This window comes from Pan paniscus, chromosome 6 (assembly GCF_029289425.2).
Source record: "Pan paniscus chromosome 6, NHGRI_mPanPan1-v2.0_pri, whole genome shotgun sequence".
Classification (NCBI taxonomy): Eukaryota; Metazoa; Chordata; class Mammalia; order Primates; family Hominidae; genus Pan; species Pan paniscus.
In genome coordinates, this window is record NC_073255.2 from 128,580,361 (window position 1) to 128,604,353 (window position 23,993).

The window sequence follows — 23,993 nt, forward strand, 5'->3', positions numbered from 1 at the left end:
GAAATATCTACACAGCCATCTGTATAAACATGTAAATATCTACACTGCTATCTCTATAAACATGGAAATATCTACACTGCCATCTCTATTAACATGAAAATATCCACACTGCCATCTCCATAAATATGGAACTAACTACTCCGCCATCTGTATAAACATGGAAACATCTACACCGCCATCTGTGTGAATAAGGAAATATCTACAATGCCATCTGTATAAAGATATAAATATCTGCACCGCGAGCTGTATAAACATGGAAATATCTACATCGCTATCTGTATAAACGTGGAAATACCAACACATCTATCGGTATAAACATGGAAATATCTACCATGCCATCTATATAAACATGGAAATATCTACACCGCTATGTCTATAAACATGGAAATACCTACACCGCTATCTCTATAAACATGGAAATATCTACACCGCTATCTGTATAAACATGGAAATATCTACACCGCTATCTGTATAAACATGGAAATATCTACACAGCGATCTGTATAAACATGGAAATATCTACACCGCGATCTGTATAAACATGGAAATATCTACACCGCGATCTGTATAAACATGGAAATATCTACACCACCATCTATATAAACATGGAAATATCTACACCGCCATCTGCATAAACATGGAAATATCTACAATGCCATCTGTAGAAAGATGGAAATATCTACACCGCAATCTGTGTAAACATTTAAATATCTACACCGATATCTGTAAAAACATGGAAATATCTACAGCGCCATCTCTATAAACATTGAAATATCTACACTGCCATCTGTAAAACATGGAAATATCTACACAGTCATCTGAATAAACATGGAAATATCTACACCACCATCTGTATAAACATGGAAATACCTACAATACCATCTGTATGCACATGGAAATATCTACACAGACATCTCTATAAGTATGGAAATATCTACACGGCCATCTGTATAAACATGGAAATATTTACACTGTCATCTGTAGAAAGATGGAAATATCTACACGGCTATCTCTGTAAATATGGAAATATCTACACTGCCATCTCTATAAACATGAAAATATCTACACTGCCATCTCCATAAAGATGGAAGTATCAACTCCGCCATATGTATAAACACGGAAATGTCTACACCACCATCTGTTAAAACATGGAAATATCTACACCGTTCTCTGTATAAATATGGAAATATCTACACCGCCATCTGCATGTCCATGGAAATATCTATGCTGCCATCTGTATAAACATGGAAATATCTACACGGCCATCTGTGTATAGATGGAAATATCAACAACGCCATCTGTACAAACATGGACCTATGTACACCGCTATCTCTATCAACATGGAAATATCTGCACAGCCATCTGTAAAACATGGAAATACCTCTACAGTCATCTGTATAAACATGGAAATATCTACACCGCAATCTCTATAAACATGGAAATATCTGCAGAGCCATCGGTAATACATGGAAATACCTCTACAGTCATCTGTATAAAAATGGAAATATCCACAATGCCATCTGTATACACATGGAAATATCTACACAGCCGTCTGTATAAGCATGTAAATATCTACACTGCTATCTCTATAAACATGGAAATATCTACACCGCCATCTCTATAAACATGAAAATATCTACACTGCCATCTCCATAAACATGGAACTAACTACTCCGCCATATGTATAAACATGGAAACATCTACACCGCCATCTGTGTGAATGAGGAAATATCTACAATGCCATCTGTATAAAGATATAAATATCTGCACCGCGAGCTGTATAAACATGGAAATATCTACATTGCTATCTGTATAAACGTGTAAATACCAACACATCTATCGGTATAAACATGGAAATATCTACAACGCCATCTATATAAACATGGAAATATCTACACCGCTATGTCTATAAACATGGAAATACCTACACCGCTATCTCTATAAACATGGAAATATCTACACCGATATCTGTATAAACATGGAAATATCTACACCGCGATCTGCATAAACATGGAAATATCTACACCGCGATCTGTATAAACATGGAAATATCTTCAGCACGATCTGTATAAACATGGTAGTATCTACACCACCATCTGTATAAACATGGAAATATAAACACCGCCATCTGCATAAACATGGAAATAGCTACAATGCAATCTGTAGAAAGATGGAAATGTCTACACCGCAATCTGTGTAAACATGGAAATATCAACACCGATATCTGTAAAAACATGGAAATACCTACACCGCTATCTGTATAAACATGGAAATATCTACACCGCGATCTGCATAAACATGGAAATATCTACAGCGCCATCTCTATAAACATTGAAATATCTACACTGCCATCTGTAAAAACATGGAAATATCTACACAGTCATCTGAATAAACATGGAAATATCTACACCACCATCTGTATAAACATGGAAATACCTACAATACCAGCTGTATACACATGGAAATATCTACACAGATATCTGTATAAGTATGGAAACATCTACACCGCCATCTGTATAAACATGGAAATATCTACACTGCCATCTGTAGAAAGATGGAAATATCTACACCGCTATCTCTATAAATATGGAAATATCTACACCGACATCTCTATAAATATGAAAATATCTACACTGCCATCTCTATAAAGATGGAAGTATCTACTCCGCCATGTGTATAAACACGGAAATATCTACACCACCATCTCTGAAAACATGGAAATATCTACACCGCTATCTGTATAAACATGGAAATATCTACACCGCCATCTGCATGTCCATGGAAATATCTATGCTGCCATCTGTATATACATGGAAATATCTACACCGCCATCTGTGTATAGATGGAAATATCAACAACGCCATCTGTACAAACATGGAACTATCTACACCGCTATCTCTATCAACATGGAAATATCTGCACAGCCATCTGTAAAACATGGAAATACCTCTACAGTCATCTGTATAAACATGGAAGTATCTACACCGCAATCTCTATAAACATGGAAATATCTGCAGAGCCATCGGTGAAACATGGAAATACCTCTACAGTCATCTGTATAAACATGGAAATATCTACAATGCCATCTGTATACACATGGAAATGTATACACAGCCATCTGTATAAACATGTAAATATCTACATTGCTATCTCTATAAACATGGAAATATCTACACCGCCATCTCTATAAACATGAAAATATCTACACTGCCATCTCCATAAACATGGAACTAACTACTCTGCCATATGTATAAACATGGAAACATCTACACCGCCATCTGTGTGAATAAGGAAATATCTACAATGCCATCTGTATAAAGATATAAATATCTGCACCGCGAACTGTATAAACATGGAAATATCTACATTGCTATCTGTATAAACGTGTAAATACCAACACATCTATCGGTATAAACATGGAAATATCTACAACGCCATCTATATAAACATGGAAATATCTACACCGCTATGTCTATAAACATGGAAATACCTACACCGCTATCTCTATAAACATGGAAATATCTACACCGCTATCTGTATAAACATGGAAATATCTACACCGCGATCTGCATAAACATGGAAATATCTACACCGCGATCTGTATAAACATGGAAATATCTTCAGCACGATCTGTATAAACATGGAAATATCTACACCGCTATCTGTATAAACATGGTAATATCTACACCACCATCTATATAAACATGGAAATATAAACACCGCCATCTGCATAAACATCAAATATCTACAATGCCATCTGCAGAAAGATGGAAATATCTACACCGCAATCTGTGTAAACATGGAAATATCTACACCGATATTTGTAAAAACATGGAAATATCTACACCGCTATCTGTATAAACATGGAAATATCTACACCGCGATCTGCATAAACATGGAAATATCTACAGCGCCATCTCAATAAACATTGAAATATCAACACTGCCATCTGTAAAAACATGGAAATATCTACACAGCCATCTGAATAAACATGGAAATATCTACACTGCCATCTGCATGACCATGGGAATATCTACGCTGCCATCTGCATAAACATGGAAATATCTACACCGCCATATGTGTATAGATGGAAATATCAACAACGCCATCTGTTCAAACATGGAAATATCTACACCGCTATCTCTATAAACATGGAAATATCTGCACAGCCATCTTTAAAACATGGAAATACCTCTACAGTCATCTGTATAAACATGGAAATATCTACAATGCCATCTGTATACACATGGAAATATCTACACAGCCATCTGTATAAACATGTAAATATCTACACTGCTATCTCTAAACATGGAAATATCTACACCGCCATCTCTATAAACATGAAAATATCTACACTGCCATCTCCATAATCATGGAACTAACTACTCCGCCATCTGTATAAACATGGAAACATCTACACCGCCATATGTGTGAATAAGGAATTATCTACAATGCCATCTGTATAAAGATATAAATATCTGCACCGCGAGCTGTATAAACATGGAAATATCTACATCGCTATCTGTATAAACGTGGAAATACCAACACATCTATCGGTATAAACATGGAAATATCTACAACGCCATCTATATAAACATGGAAATATCTACACCGCTATGTCTATAAACATGGAAATACCAACACCGCTATCTCTATAAACATTTTAATATCTACACCGCTATCTGTATAAACATGGAAATATCTACACCACTATCTGTATAAACATGGAAATACCTACACTGCGATCTGTATAAACATGGAAATATCTTCACCACGATCTGTATAAACATGGTAATATCTACACTACCATCTATATAAACATGGAAATATCTACAACGCCATCTGCATAAACATGGAAATATCTACAATGCCATCTGTAGAAAGGTGGAAATATCTACACCGCAATCTGTGTAAACATGGAAATATCTACACCGATATCTGTAAAAACGTGGAAATAGATACACCGCTATCTGTATAAACATGGAAATATCTACACCGTGATCTGTATAAACATGGAAATATCTACAGCGCCATCTCTATAAATATTGAAATATCTACACTGCCATCTGTAAAAACATGGAAATATCTACACAGTCATCTGAATAAACATGGAAATATCTACACCACCATCTGTATAAACATGGAAATACCTACAATACCATCTGTATACACATGGAAATATCTACACCGCCATCTGTATAAACATGGAATTACCTACACTGCCATCTGTAGAAAGATGGAAATATCTACACCGCTATCTCTATATATATGGAAATATCTACACCGCCATCTCTATAAACATGAAAATATCTACACTGCCATCTCCATAAAGATGGAAGTATCTACTCCGCCATGTGTATAAACACGGAAATATCTTCACCACCATCTGTGAAAACATGGAAATATCTACACCGCTATCTGAATAAACATGGAAATATCTACACCGCCGTCTGCATGTCCATGGAAATATCTACGCTGCCATCTGTATAAACATGGAAATATCTACACGGCCATCTGTGTATGGATGGAAATATCAACAACGCCATCTGTACAAACATGGAAATATCTACACCGCTATCTCTATAAACATGGAAATATCTGCACAGCCATCTGTAAAACATGGAAACACCTATACAGTCATCTGTATAAACATGGAAATATCTACAATGCCATCTGTATACACATGGAAATATCTACACAGCCATCTGTATAAACATGTAAATATCTACACTGCTATCTCTAAACATGGAAATATCTACACCGCCATCTCTATAAACATGAAAATATCTACACTGCCATCTCCATAAACATGGAACTAACTACTCCGCCATCTGTATAAACATGGAAACATCTACACCGCCATCTGTGTGAATAAGGAAATATCTACAATGCCATCTGTATAAAGATATAAATAACTGCACCGCGAGCTGTATAAACATGGAATTATCTACATCGCTATCTGTATAAACATGGAAATATCAACACATCTATCGATATAAACATGGAAATATATACAACGCCATCAATATAAACACGGAAATATCTACACCGCTATGTCTATAAACATGGAAATACCTACACCTCTATCTCTATAAACATGGAAATATCTACACCGCTATCTGTATAAACATGGAAATATCTACACCGCTATCTGTATAAACATGGAAATATCTACACCGCGATCTGTATAAACATGGGAATATCTACACTGCTATGTCTATAAACATGGAAATATCTACACCGCTATCTGTATAAACATGGTAATATCTACACCACCATCTATATAAACCTGGAAATATCTACACCGCCATCTGCATAAACATGGAAATATCTACAATGCCATCTGTAGAAAGATGGAAATATCTACACCGCAATCTGTGTAAAAATGGAAATATCTGCACCGATATCTGTAAAAACATGGAAATATCTACAGCTCCATCTCTATAAACATTGAAATATCTACACTGCCATCTGTAAAAACAAGGAAATATCTACACAGTCATCTGAATAAACATGGAAATATCTACACCACCATCTGTATAAACATGGAAATACCTACAATACCATCTGTATACACATGGAAATATCTACACAGACATCTGTATAAGTATGGAAATATCTTCACCGCCACCTGTATAAACATGGAAATATCTACACTGCCATCTGTAGAAAGATGGAAATATCTACACCGCTATCTCTATAAATATGGAAATATCTACACCGCCATATCTATAAACATGAAAATATCTACACTGCCATCTCCATAAAGATGGAAGTATCTACTCCGCCATGTGTATAAACACGGAAATATCTACACCACCATCTGTGAAAACATGGAAATATCTACACGGCTATCTGTATAAACATGGAAATATCTACACCGCCGTCTGCATGTCCATGGAAATATCTACGCTGCCATCTGTATAAACATGGAAATATCTACACGGCCATCTGTGTATAGATGGAAATATCAACAACGCCATCTGTACAAACATGGAAATATCTACACCGCTATCTCTATAAACATGGAAATATCTACACAGCCATCTGTATATACATGTAAATATCTACACTGCTATCTCTATAAACATGAAAATATCTACACGGCCATCTCTATAAACATGAAAATATCCACACTGCCATCTCCATAAACATGGAAGTAACTACTCCGCCATCTGTTTAAACATGGAAACATCTACACCGCCTTCTGTGTGAATAAGGAAATATCTTCATTGCCATCTGTATAAAGATATAAATATCTGCACCGCGAGCTGTATAAACATGTGAATATCTAAATCGCTATCTGTATAAACGTGGAAATACCAACACATCTTTCGGTATAAACATGGAAATATCTACAACGCCATCTATATAAACATGGAAATATCTACACCGCTATGTCTATAAACATGGAAATACCTACACCGCTATCTCTATAAACATGGAAATATCTACACCGCTATCTGTATAAACATGGAAATATCTACACCGCGATCTGTATAAACTTGGAAATATCTTCACCACGATCTGTATAAACATGGAATTATCTACACCGCTATCTGTATAAACATGGTACTATCTACACCACCATCTATATAAACATGGAAATATCTACACCGCCATCTGCATAAACATGGAAATAGCTACAATGCCATCTGTAGAAAGATGGAAATATCTACACTGCAATCTGTGTAAACATGGAAATAAGTACACCGATATCTGTAAAAACATGGAAATAGCTACACCGCTATCTGTATAAACATGGAAATATCTACACCGCGATCTGTATAAACATGGAAATATCTACAGCTCCATCTCTATAAACATTGAAATATCTACACTGCCATCTGTAAAAACAAGGAAATATCTACACAGTCATCTGAATAAACATGGAAATATCTACACCACCATCTGTATAAACATGGAAATACCTACAATACCATCTGTATACACATGGAAATATCTACACAGACATCTGTATAAATATGGAAATATCTACACCGCCATCTGTATAAACATGGAAATATCTACACTGCCATCTGTAGAAAGATGGAAATATCTACACCGCTATCTCTATAAATATGGAAATATCTACACCGCCATCTCTATAAACATGAAAATATCTACACTGCCATCTCCATAAAGATGGAAGTATCTACTCCGCCATGTGTATAAACACGGAAATATCTACACCACCATCTGTGAAAACATGGAAATATCTACACGGCTATCTGTATAAACATGGAAATATCTACACCGCCGTCTGCATGTCCATGGAAATATCTACGCTGCCATCTGTATAAACATGGAAATATCTACACGGCCATCTGTGTATACATGGAAATATCAACAACGCCATCTGTACAAACATGGAAATATCTACACCGCTATCTCTATAAACATGGAAATATCTACACAGCCATCTGTATATACATGTAAATATCTACACTGCTGTCTCTATAAACATGAAAATATCTACACGGCCATCTCTATAAACATGAAAATATCCACACTGCCATCTCCATAAACATGGAAGTAACTACTCCGCCATCTGTTTAAACATGGAAACATCTACACCGCCTTCTGTGTGAATAAGGAAATATCTACAATGCCATCTGTATAAAGATATAAATATCTGCACCGCGAGCTGTATAAACATGGGAATATCTAAATCGCTATCTGTATAAACGTGGAAATACCAACACATCTTTCGGTATAAACATGGAAATATCTACAACGCCATCTATATAAACATGGAAATATCTACACCGCTATGTCTACAAACATGGAAATACCTACACCGCTATCTCTATAAACATGGAAATATCTACACCGCTATCTGTATAAACATGGAAATATCTACACCGCGATCTGTATAAACATGGAAATATCTTCACCACGATCTGTATAAACATGGAATTATCTACACCGCTATCTGTATAAACATGGTACTATCTACTCCACCATCTATATAAACATGGAAATATCTACACCGCCATCTGCATAAACATGGAAATATCTACAATGCCATCTGTAGAAAGATCAAAATATCTACACCGCAATCTTTGTAAACATGGAAATATCTACACTGATATCTGTAAAAACATGGAAATATCTACACCGCTATCTGTATAAACATGGAAATATCTACACTGCGATCTGTATAAACATGGAAATATCTACAGCGCCATCTCTATAAACATTGAAATATCTACACAGCCATCTGTAAAAACATGGAAATATCTACACAGTCATCTGAATAAACATGGAAATATCTACACCACCATCTGTATAAACATGGAAATACCTACAATACCATCTGTATACACATGGAAATGTCTACACAGACATCTGTATAAGTACGGAAATATCTACACGGCCATCTGTATAAACATGGAAATATCTACACGGCCATCTGTAGAAAGATGGAAATATCTACACTGCTATCTCTATAAATATGGAAATAACTACACCGCCATCTCTATAAACATGAAAATATCCACACTGGCATCTCCATAAAGATGGAAGTATCTACTCCGCCATGTGTATAAACACGGAAATATCTACACCACCATCTGTGAAATCATGGAAATACCTACACTGCTATCTGTATAAACATGGAAATATCTACACCGCCATCTGCATGTCCATGGAAATATCTACGCTGCCATCTGTATAAACATGGAAATATCTACACGGCCATCTGTGTATAGATGGAAATATCAACAACGCCATCTGTACAAACATGGAAATATCTACACCGCTATCTCTATAAACATGGAAATATCTGCACAGCCGTCTGAAAAACATGGAAATACCTCTACAGTCATCTGTATAAACGTGGAAATATCTACAATGCCATCTGTATACACATGGAAATATCTACACAGCCATCTGTGTAAACATGTAAATATCTACACTGCTATATCTATAAACATGGAAATATCTACACCGCCATCTCTATAAACATGAAAATATCTTCACTGCCATCTCCATAAACATGGAACTAACTACTCTGCCATCTGTATAAACATGGAAACATCTACACCGCCATCTGTGTGAATAAGGAAATATCTACAATGCCATCTGTATAAAGACATAAATATCTGCACCGCGAGCTGTAGAAACATGGAAATATCTACATCGCTATCTGTATAAACGTGGAAATACCAACCCATCTATCGGTATAAACATGGAAATATCTACAACGCCATCTATATAAACATGGAAATATCTACACCGCTATTTCTATAAACATGGAAATACCTACACCGCTATCTCTATAAACATGGAAATATCTACACCGCTATCTGTATAAACATGGAAATATCTACACCGCTATCTCTATAAACATGGAAATATCTACACAGCCATCTGTACATACATGTAAATATCTACACTGCTATCTCTATAAACATGAAAATATCTACACGGCCATCTCTATAAACATGAAAATATCTACACTGCCATCTCCATAAACATGGAACTAACTACTCCGCCATCTGTATAAACATGGAAACATCTACACCGCCATCTGTGTGAATAAGGAAATATCTACAATGCCATGTTCATAAAGATATAAATATCTGCACCGCGAGCTGTATAAACATGGAAATATCTACATCGATATCTGTATAAACGTGGAAATACCAACACATCTTTCGGTATAAACATGGAAATATCTACAACGCCATCTATATAAACATGGAAATATCTACACCGCTATGTCTATAAACATGGAAATACCTACACCGCTATCTCTATAAACATGGAAATATCTACACCGCTATCTGTATAAACATGGAAATATCTACACCGCGATCTGTATAAACATGGAAATATCTTCACCACGATCTGTATAAACATGGAATTATCTACACCGCTATCTGTATAAACATGGTACTATCTACACCACCATCTATATAAACATGGAAATATCTACACCGCCATCTGCATAAACATGGAAATATCTACAATGCCATCTGTAGAAAGATGGAAATATCTACACCGCAATCTTTGTAAACATGGAAATATCTACACTGATATCTGTAAAAACATGGAAATATCTACACCGCTATCTGTATAAACATGGAAATATCTGCACTGCGATCTGTATAAACATGGAAATATCTACAGCGCCATCTGTATAAACATTGAAATATCTACACTGCCATCTGTAAAAACATGGAAATATCTACACAGTCATTTGAATAAACATGGAAATATCTACACCTCCATCTGTATAAACATGGAAATACCTACAATACCATCTGTATACACATGGAAATATCTACACAGACATCTGTATAAGTATGGAAATATCTACACCGCCATCTGTATAAACATGGAAATATCTACACTGCCATCTGTAGAAAGATGGAAATATCTACACCGCTATCTCTATAAATATGGAAATAACTACACCGCCATCTCTATAAACATGAAAATATCCACACTGGCATCTCCATAAAGATGGAAGTATCTACTCCACCATGTGTATAAACACGGAAATATCTACACCACCATCTGTGAAATCATGGAAATACCTACTCCGCTATCTGTATAAATATGGAAATATCTACACCGCCATCTGCATGCCCATGGAAATATCTACGCTGCCATCTGTATAAACATGGAAATATCTGCACGGCCATCTGTGTATAGATGGAAATATCAACAACGCCATCTGTACAAACATGGAAATATCTACAGCGCTATCTCTATAAACATGGAAATATCTGCACCGCCATCTTTAAAACATGGAAATACCTCTACAGTCATCTGTATAAACATGGAAATATCTACAATGCCATCTGTATACACATGGAAATACCTACACAGCCATCTGTGTAAACATGTAAATATCTACACTGCTATCTCTATAAACATGGAAATATCTACACCACCATCTCTATAAACATGAAAATATCTACACTGCCATCTCCATAAACATGGAACTAACTACTCCGCCGTCTGTATAAACATGGAAACTTCTACACCGCCATCTGTGTGAATAAGGAAATATCTACAATGCCATCTGTATAAAGACATAAATATCTGCACCGCGAGCTGTATAAACATGGAAATATGTACATCGCTATCTGTATAAACGTGGAAATACCAACCCATCTATCGGTATAAACATGGAAATATCTACAAAGCTATCTATATAAACATGGAAATATCTACACCGCTATGTCTATAAACATGGAAATACCTACACCGCTATCTCTATAAACATGGAAATATCTACACCGCTATCTGTATAAACATGGAAATATCTACACCGCTATCTGTATAAACATGGAAATATCTTCACCGCGATCTGTATAAACATGGAAATATCTATAACGCGATCTGTATAAACCTGGAAATACCTTCAGCAAGATCTGTATAAACATGGAAATAACTACACCGCTATCTGTATAAACATAGTAATATCTACACCACCATCTATATAAACATGGAAATATCTACACCGCCATCAGCATAAACATGGAAATATCTACAATGCCATCTTTAGAAAGATGGAAATATCTACACCGCAATCTGTGTAAACATGGAAATATCTACACCGATATCTGTAAAAACATGGAAATATCTACACCGCTATCTGTATAAACATGGAAATCTCTACACCGCGATCTGTATAAACCTGGAAATATCTACAGCGCCATCTGTATAAACATTGAAATATCTACACTGCCATCTGTAAACACATGGTAATATCTAAACAGTCATCTGAATAAACATGGAAATATCTACACCACCATCTGTATAAACATGGAAATACCTACAATACCATCTGTATACACATGGAAATATCTACACAGACATCTGTATAAGTATGGAAATATCTACTTCGCCATCTGCAGAAACATGGAAATATCTACACTGCCATCTGTAGAAAGATGGAAATATCTACACCGCTATCTCTATAAATATGGTAATAACTACACCGCCATCTCTATAAACATGAAAATATCCACACTGGCATCTCCATAAAGATGGAATTATCTACTCGGCCATGTGTATAAACACGGAATTATCTACACCACCATCTGTGAAAACATGGAAATATCTACACCGCTATCTGTATAAACATGGAAATATCTACACCGCCATCTGCATGTCCATGGAAATATCTACGCTGCCATCTGTATAAACATGGAAATATCTACACGGCCATCTGTGTATAGATGGAAATATCAACAACGCCATCTGTACAAACATGGAAATATCTACACCGCTATCTCTATAAACATGGAAATATCTGCACAGCCATCTGTAAAACATGGAAATACCTCTACAGTCATCTGTATAAACATGGAAATATCTACAATGCCATCTGTATACACATGGAAATATCTACACAGCCATCTGTATAAACAAGTAAATATCTACACTGCTATCCCTATAAACATGGAAATATCTACACCGCCATCTCTATAAACATGAAAATATCTACACTGCCATCTCCATAAACATGGAACTAACTACTCCGCCATCTGTATAAACATGGAAACATCTACACCGCCATCTGTGTGAATAAGGAAATATCTACAATGCCATCTGTATAAAGATATAAATATCTGCACCGCGAGCTGTATAAACATGGAAATATCTACATCGCTATCTGTATAAACGTGGAAATACCAACACATCTATCGGTATAAACATGGAAATATCTACAACGCCATCTATGTAAACATGGAAATATCTACACCGCTATGTCTATAAACATGGAAATACCTACACCGCTATCTCTATAAACATGGAAATATCTAAACCGCTATCTGTATAAACATGGAAATATCTACACTGCTATCTGTATAAACATGGAAATATCTTCACCGCGATCTGTATGAACATGGAAATATCTATAACGCTATCTGTATAAACATGGTAATATCTTCACCACGATCTGCATAAACATGGAAATAACTACACCGCTATCTGTATAAACATAGTAATATCTACACCACCATCTATATAAACATGGAAATATCTATACCGCCATCTGCATAAACATGGAAATATCTACAATGCCATCTGTAGAAAGATGGAAATATCTACACCACAATCTTTGTAAACATGGAAATATCTACACCGATATCTGTAAAAACATGGAAATATCTACACCGCTATCTGTATAAACATGGAAATATCTACACCGCGATCTGTATAAACATGGAAATATCTACACCGCCATCTCTATAAACATGCAAATATCTACACCACGATCAGTATAAACATGGAAATATCTACAACGCTATCTGTTTAAAGATGGAAATATCTCCACTGCTATCTCTATAAACATCGAAATATCTACAAAGCCATCTGTATAAACATGGAAATCCTTACAAAATTATCTGCATAACCATGGAAATTTCTACACCGCCATCTGTATAAACATGGAAATATCTACACAGCCATGTGTATATACATGAAAATATCTACACCGCTATCTATATAAACATGGAAATAACTACAACGCTATCTGTATAAACATGGAAATATCTACACCGCCATCTATATATCCATGGAAATATCTGCCCCGCCATCTATATAAGCATGGAAATATCTACACGGTCATCTGTGTATAGGTGGAAATATCAACACCGCCATCTGTACAAACATGGAAATATGTGCACCGCTATCTGTATAAACATGGAAATATCTACACCGCGGTCTGTGTAAACATGGAAATATCTACACCGCTATCTGAATAAACATGGAAATATCTACACGGCTATCTCTATAAACATGGAAATATCTACACCGTGATCTGTATAAACTTGGAACTATTTACACCGCTATCTGTATAAACATGGAAATTTCTACACCGTTATCTGTATAAACATGGAAATAATATCTACACAGCTATCTCTATAAACTTGGAAATATCTACACCGCCATCTGTAGAAACATGGAAATACCTATACAGTCATCTGTGTAAACATGGAAATATCTACACAACCATCTGTATAAACATGGAAATATCTACAATGCCATCTGTATACACATGGAAATATCTACACGGCAATCTCTGTATAGATGGAAACAACAACACCGCCATCTGTGCAAACATGAAAATATCTACACTGCTATCTCTATAAACATGGAATTATCTACACTGCATTCCGCATAAACATGGAAGTATCTACACGGGTATCTGTATAAACATTTAAATACCTACACCACAGTCTGTATAAACATGGAAATGTATACAGCGCTATCTGTATAAACATGGAAATATCTGCACCGCTATCTCTATAAACATGGTAATATCTTCAAAGCCATCTGTATAAACATGGAAATACCTACACAGTCATGTGTAGGAACATGGAAATATCTACACTGCCATCTGTATAAACCTAGAAATATCTACACAGCCCTCTGTATAAATATGGAAATATCGGCATAGGCATCGTGTAAACATGGAAATATCTGTACCGCTATCTGTATAAACATGGAAATACCTACACAGCTGTCTCTATAGACATGGAATTATGTACATCGCTATGTGTATAAACATGGAAATATCTCCACTGTTGTCTGTATAAACATGGAAATACCTCCACCGATATCTGTTTAAACATGGAAATATCTACAGCGCCATCTCTATAAACATTGAAATATCTACACTGCCATCTGCAAAAACAAGGAAATATCTACACAGTCATCTGAATAAACATGGAAATATCTACACCACCATCTGTATAAACATGGAAATACCTACAATACCATCTGTATACACATGGAAATATCTACACAGACATCTGTATAAGTATGGAAATATCTACACCGCCATCTGTATAAACATGGAAATATCTACACTGCCATCTGTAGAAAGATGGAAATATCTACACCGCTATCTCTATAAATATGGAAATATCTACACCGGCATCTCTATAAACATGAAAATATCTACACTGCCATCTCCATAAAGATGGAAGTATCTACTCCGCCATGTGTATAAACACGGAAATATCTACACCACCATCTGTGAAAACATGGAAATATCTACACGGCTATCTGTATAAACATGGAAATATCTACACCGCCGTCTGCATGTCCATGGAAATATCTACGCTGCCATCTGTATAAACATGGAAATATCTACACGGCCATCTGTGTATAGATGGAAATATCAACAACGCCATCTGTACAAACATGGAAATATCTACACCGCTATCTCTATAAACATGGAAATATCTACACAGCCATCTGTATATACATGTAAATATCTACACTGCTGTCTCTATAAACATGAAAATATCTACACGGCCATCTCTATAAACATGAAAATATCCACACTGCCATCTCCATAAACATGGAAGTAACTACTCCGCCATCTGTTTAAACATGGAAACATCTACACCGCCTTCTGTGTGAATAAGGAAATATCTACAATGCTATCTGTATAAAGATATAAATATCTGCACCGCGAGCTGTATAAACATGGGAATATCTAAATCGCTATCTGTATAAACGTGGAAATACCAACACATCTTTCGGTATAAACATGGAAATATCTACAACGCCATCTATATAAACATGGAAATATCTACACCGCTATGTCTACAAACATGGAAATACCTACACCGCTATCTCTATAAACATGGAAATATCTACACCGCTATCTGTATAAACATGGAAATATCTACACCGCGATCTGTATAAACATGGAAATATCTTCACCACGATCTGTATAAACATGGAATTATCTACACCGCTATCTGTATAAACATGGTACTATCTACTCCACCATCTATATAAACATGGAAATATCTACACCGCCATCTGCATAAACATGGAAATATCTACAATGCCATCTGTAGAAAGATCAAAATATCTACACCGCAATCTTTGTAAACATGGAAATATCTACACTGATATCTGTAAAAACATGGAAATATCTACACCGCTATCTGTATAAACATGGAAATATCTACACTGCGATCTGTATAAACATGGAAATATCTACAGCGCCATCTCTATAAACATTGAAATATCTACACAGCCATCTGTAAAAACATGGAAATATCTACACAGTCATCTGAATAAACATGGAAATATCTACACCACCATCTGTATAAACATGGAAATACCTACAATACCATCTCTATACACATGGAAATATCTACACAGACATCTGTATAAGTACGGAAATATCTACACGGCCATCTGTATAAACATGGAAATATCTACACGGCCATCTGTAGAAAGATGGAAATATCTACACTGCTATCTCTATAAATATGGAAATAACTACACCGCCATCTCTATAAACATGAAAATATCCACACTGGCATCTCCATAAAGATGGAAGTATCTACTCCGCCATGTGTATAAACACGGAAATATCTACACCACCATCTGTGAAATCATGGAAATACCTACTCCGCTATCTGTATAAATATGGAAATATCTACACCGCCATCTGCATGCCCATGGAAATATCTACGCTGCCATCTGTATAAACATGGAAATATCTGCACGGCCATCTGTGTATAGATGGAAATATCAACAACGCCATCTGTACAAACATGGAAATATCTACAGCGCTATCTCTATAAACATGGAAATATCTGCACAGCCATCTTTAAAACATGGAAATACCTCTACAGTCATCTGTATAAACATGGAAATATCTACAATGCCATCTGTATACACATGGAAATACCTACACAGCCATCTGTGTAAACATGTAAATATCTACACTGCTATCTCTATAAACATGGAAATATCTACACCACCATCTCTATAAACATGAAAATATCTACACTGCCATCTCCATAAACATGGAACTAACTACTCCGCCGTCTGTATAAACATGGAAACTTCTACACCGCCATCTGTGTGAATAAGGAAATATCTACAATGCCATCTGTATAAAGACATAAATATCTGCACCGCGAGCTGTATAAACATGGAAATATGTACATCGCTATCTGTATAAACGTGGAAATACCAACCCATCTATCGGTATAAACATGGAAATATCTACAAAGCTATCTATATAAACATGGAAATATCTACACCGCTATGTCTATAAACATGGAAATACCTACACCGCTATCTCTATAAACATGGAAATATCTACACCGCTATCTGTATAAACATGGAAATATCTACACCGCTATCTGTATAAACATGGAAATATCTTCACCGCGATCTGTATAAACATGGAAATATCTATAACGCGATCTGTATAAACCTGGAAATACCTTCACCAAGATCTGTATAAACATGGAAATAACTACACCGCTATCTGTATAAACATAGTAATATCTACACCACCATCTATATAAACATGGAAATATCTACACCGCCATCAGCATAAACATGGAAATATCTACAATGCCATCTTTAGAAAGATGGAAATATCTACACCGCAATCTGTGTAAACATGGAAATATCTACACCGATATCTGTAAAAACATGGAAATATCTACACCGCTATCTGTATAAACATGGAAATCTCTACACCGCGATCTGTATAAACCTGGAAATATCTACAGCGCCATCTGTATAAACATTGAAATATCTACACTGCCATCTGTAAACACATGGTAATATCTAAACAGTCATCTGAATAAACATGGAAATATCTACACCACCATCTGTATAAACATGGAAATACCTACAATACCATCTGTATACACATGGAAATATCTACACAGACATCTGTATAAGTATGGAAATATCTACTTCGCCATCTGTAGAAACATGGAAATATCTACACTGCCATCTGTAGAAAGATGGAAATATCTACACCGCTATCTCTATAAATATGGTAATAACTACACCGCCATCTCTATAAACATGAAAATATCCACACTGGCATCTCCATAAAGATGGAAGTATCTACTCGGCCATGTGTATAAACACGGAATTATCTACACCACCATCTGTGAAAACATGGAAATATCTACACCGCTATCTGTATAAACATGGAAATATCTACACCGCCATCTGCATGTCCATGGAAATATCTACGCTGCCATCTGTATAAACATGGAAATATCTACACGGCCATCTGTGTATAGATGGAAATATCAACAACGCCATCTGTACAAACATGGAAATATCTACACCGCTATCTCTATAAACATGGAAATATCTGCACAGCCATCTGTAAAACATGGAAATACCTCTACAGTCATCTGTATAAACATGGAAATATCTACAATGCCATCTGTATACACATGGAAATATCTACACAGCCATCTGTATAAACAAGTAAATATCTACACTGCTATCCCTATAAACATGGAAATATCTACACCGCCATCTCTATAAACATGAAAATATCTACACTGCCATCTCCATAAACATGGAACTAACTACTCCGCCATCTGTATAAACATGGAAACATCTACACCGCCATCTGTGTGAATAAGGAAATATCTACAATGCCATCTGTATAAAGATATAAATATCTGCACCGCGAGCTGTATAAACATGGAAATATCTACATCGCTCTCTGTATAAACGTGGAAATACCAACACATCTATCGGTATAAACATGGAAATATCTACAACGCCATCTATGTAAACATGGAAATATTTACACCGCTATGTCTATAAGCATGGAAATACCTACACCGCTATCTCTATAAACATGGAAATATCTAAACCGCTATCTGTATAAACATGGAAATATCTACACTGCTATCTGTATAAACATGGAAATATCTTCACCGCGATCTGTATGAACATGGAAATATCTATAACGCGATCTGTATAAACATGGTAATATCTTCACCACGATCTGCATAAACATGGAAATAACTACACCGCTATCTGTATAAACATAGTAATATCTACACCACCATCTATATAAACATGGAAATATCTATACCGCCATCTGCATAAACATGGAAATATCTACAATGCCATCTGTAGAAAGATGGAAATATCTACACCACAATCTTGGTAAACATGGAAATATCTACACCGATATCTGTAAAAACATGGAAATATCTACACCGCTATCTGTATAAACATGGAAATATCTACACCGCGATCTGTATAAACATGGAAATGTCTACACCGCCATCTCTATAAACATGCAAATATCTACACCACGATCAGTATAAACATGGAAATATCTACAACGCTATCTGTTTAAAGATGGAAATATCTCCACTGCTATCTCTATAAACATCGAAATATCTACAAGGCCATCTGTATAAACATGGAAATCCTTACAAAATTATCTGCATAACCATGGAAATTTCTACACCGCCATCTGTATAAACATGGAAATATCTACACAGCCATGTGTATATACATGAAAATATCTACACCGCTATCTATATAAACATGGAAATAACTACAACGCTATCTGTATAAACATGGAAATATCTACACCGCCATCTATATATCCATGGAAATATCTGCCCCGCCATCTATATAAGCATGGAAATATCTACACGGTCATCTGTGTATAGGTGGAAATATCAACACCGCCATCTGTACAAACATGGAAATATGTGCACCGCTATCTGTATAAACATGGAAATATCTACACCGCGGTCTGTGTAAACATGGAAATATCTACACCGCTATCTGAATAAACATGGAAATATCTACACGGCTATCTCTATAAACATGGAAATATCTACACCGTGATCTGTATAAACTTGGAACTATTTACACCGCTATCTGTATAAACATGGAAATTTCTACACCGTTATCTGTATAAACATGGAAATAATATCTACACAGCTATCTCTATAAACTTGGAAATATCTACACCGCCATCTGTAGAAACATGGAAATACCTATACAGTCATCTGTGTAAACATGGAAATATCTACACAACCATCTGTATAAACATGGAAATATCTACAATGCCATCTGTATACACATGGAAATATCTACACGGCAATCTCTGTATAGATGGAAACAACAACACCGCCATCTGTGCAAACATGAAAATATCTACACTGCTATCTCTATAAACATGGAATTATCTACACTGCATTCCGCATAAACATGGAAGTATCTACACGGGTATCTGTATAAACATTTAAATACCTACACCACAGTCTGTATAAACATAGAAATGTATACAGCGCTATCTGTATAAACATGGAAATATCTGCACCGCTATCTCTATAAACATGGTAATATCTTCAAAGCCATCTGTATAAACATGGAAATACCTACACAGTCATGTGTAGGAACATGGAAATATCTACACTGCCATCTGTATAAACCTAGAAATATCTACACAGCCCTCTGTATAAATATGGAAATATCGGCATAGGCATCGTGTAAACATGGAAATATCTGTACCGCTATCTGTATAAACATGGAAATACCTACACAGCTGTCTCTATAGACATGGAATTATGTACATCGCTATGTGTATAAACATGGAAATATCTCCACTGCTGTCTGTATAAACATGGAAATACCTCCACCGATATCTGTTTAAACATGGAAATATCTACAGCGCCATCTCTATAAACATTGAAATATCTACACTGCCATTTGTAAAAACATGGAAATATCTACACAGTCATCTGAATAAACATGGAAATATCTACACCACCATCTGTATAAACATGGAAATACCTACAATACCATCTTTATACACGTGGAAATATCTACACAGACATCTGTGTAAATATGGAAATATCTACACGGCCATCTGTATAAACATGGAAATATCCACACTGCCATCTGCAGAAAGATGGAAATATGTACACCGCTATCTCTATAAATATGGAAATATCTACACAGCAATCTCTATAAACATGGAAATATCTACACCGCCATCTGTATAAACATGGAAACATCTACACCGCCATCTGTGTGTATAAGGAAATATCTACAATGCCATCTGTATAAAGAAATAAATATCTGCACCGCGAGCAGTAAAAACATGGATATACCTACGTCGCTATCTGTATAAACGTTGAAATACCAACACCGCTATGGGTATAAACATGGAAATATCTACAACGCCATCTCTAGAAACATGGAAATATCTACACCGCTATGTCTGTAAACATGGAAATACCTACACCGCTATTTCTACAAACATGGAAATAGCTACACGGCTATCTGTATAAACATGGATATACCTACACCGCGATCTGTGTAAACATGGAAATATCTACACCGCTATCTCTATAAACATGGAAATAACTACACCGCGATCTGTATAAACATGGAAATATCTACCCCGCGATCTGTATAAACATGGAAATATCTTCACCACGATCTGTATAAACATGGAATTATCTACACCGCTATCTGTCTAAACATGGTAATATCTACACCACCATCTATATAAACATGGAAATATCTACACCGCCATCTGCATAAACATGGAAATATCTACAATGCCATCTGTAGAAAGATGGAAATATCTACACCGCAATCTGTGTAAACATGGAAATATCTACACCGATATCTGTAAAAGCATGGAAATATCTACACCGCTATCTGTATAAACATGTAAACATCTACACCGCGTTGTGTATAAACATGGAAATATCTACACAGTGATCTGTATAAAGATGGAAATATCTACACAGATATCTCTATAAACATGGAAATATCTACACCGCCATCTGTATAAACATGGAAATACCTACAAAGTCACGTGTATAAACGTGGAAACATCTACACAGCCATCTGTATAAACATGGAAATATCTACACAGCCATCTGTATATACATGGAAATATCTACATCGCTATCTGTATAAACATGGAAATAACTACACCGTTATCTGTATATACAAGGAAATAACTACACCGTGATCTGTATAAACATGGAAATATCTACACCGCTATTTGTATAAATAAGGAAATATCTACACAGGTATCTGTATAAGCATGGAAAAAACTACACCTCTATTTGTATAAACAAGGAAATATATACACCGTGATCTGTATAAACATGGAAATAACCACACCGCTATTTGTAAAAACAAGGAAATATCTACACAGCCATCGGTTTAAACATGGAAATATATTCACAGACATCTGTTTTTACATGGAAATATCTACACCGTTATCTGTATAAACATGCTAATAACTACACCGCTATCTGTATAAATGTGGAAATATTTACACCGCTATCCCTATAAACATGGTAATATCAACACCGCGATCTGCATAAACATGGAAATATCTACACCATGATCTGTATAAACATGGAAATATCTACACCGCGATCTGTATAAACATGGAAATATCTACACCGTGATCTGTATAAACATGGAAATAACTACACCGCCATCTCTATAAACATGGATATATCTACACCCCTATCTGTATAAACATGGAAATATCCACACCGCTATCTCTATAAACATGGAAAAATCAACACCGCTATCTCTATGAACATGGAAATATCTACACCGCTATCTCTATGAACATGGAAATATCTACACCGCCATCTCTATAAACATGGAAATATCTACACCGCGATCAGTATAAACGTGGAAATATCTACACCGCCATCTGTATAAACATGGAAATACTTACAAAGTTATCTGTATAAAGAAGGAAATATCTACACCGCCATCTGTATAAACTTGGAAATACCTACACCGCCATCTACGTATCCATGGAAATATCTGTGCCGCCATCTGTATAAACACGGAAATATCTACACGGTCATCTGTGTATAGATGGAAATATCTACACCGCCATCTCTATAAACATGGAAATATCTACACCGTGGTCTGTATAAACATGGAAATATCTAAACCGCTATCTGTATAAACATGGAAATATCTACACCGCTAACTCTATAAACATGGAAATATCTACACCGTGATCTGTATAAACATGGAAATATTTACACCGCTATCTGTATAAACATGGAAATTTCCACACCGGTATCTGTATAAATATGGAAATATCTACACCGCTATCTCTATAAACATGGAAATATCTACACCGCCATCTGTATAAACATGGAAAAACCTATACAGTCATCCGTGTAAACATGGAAATA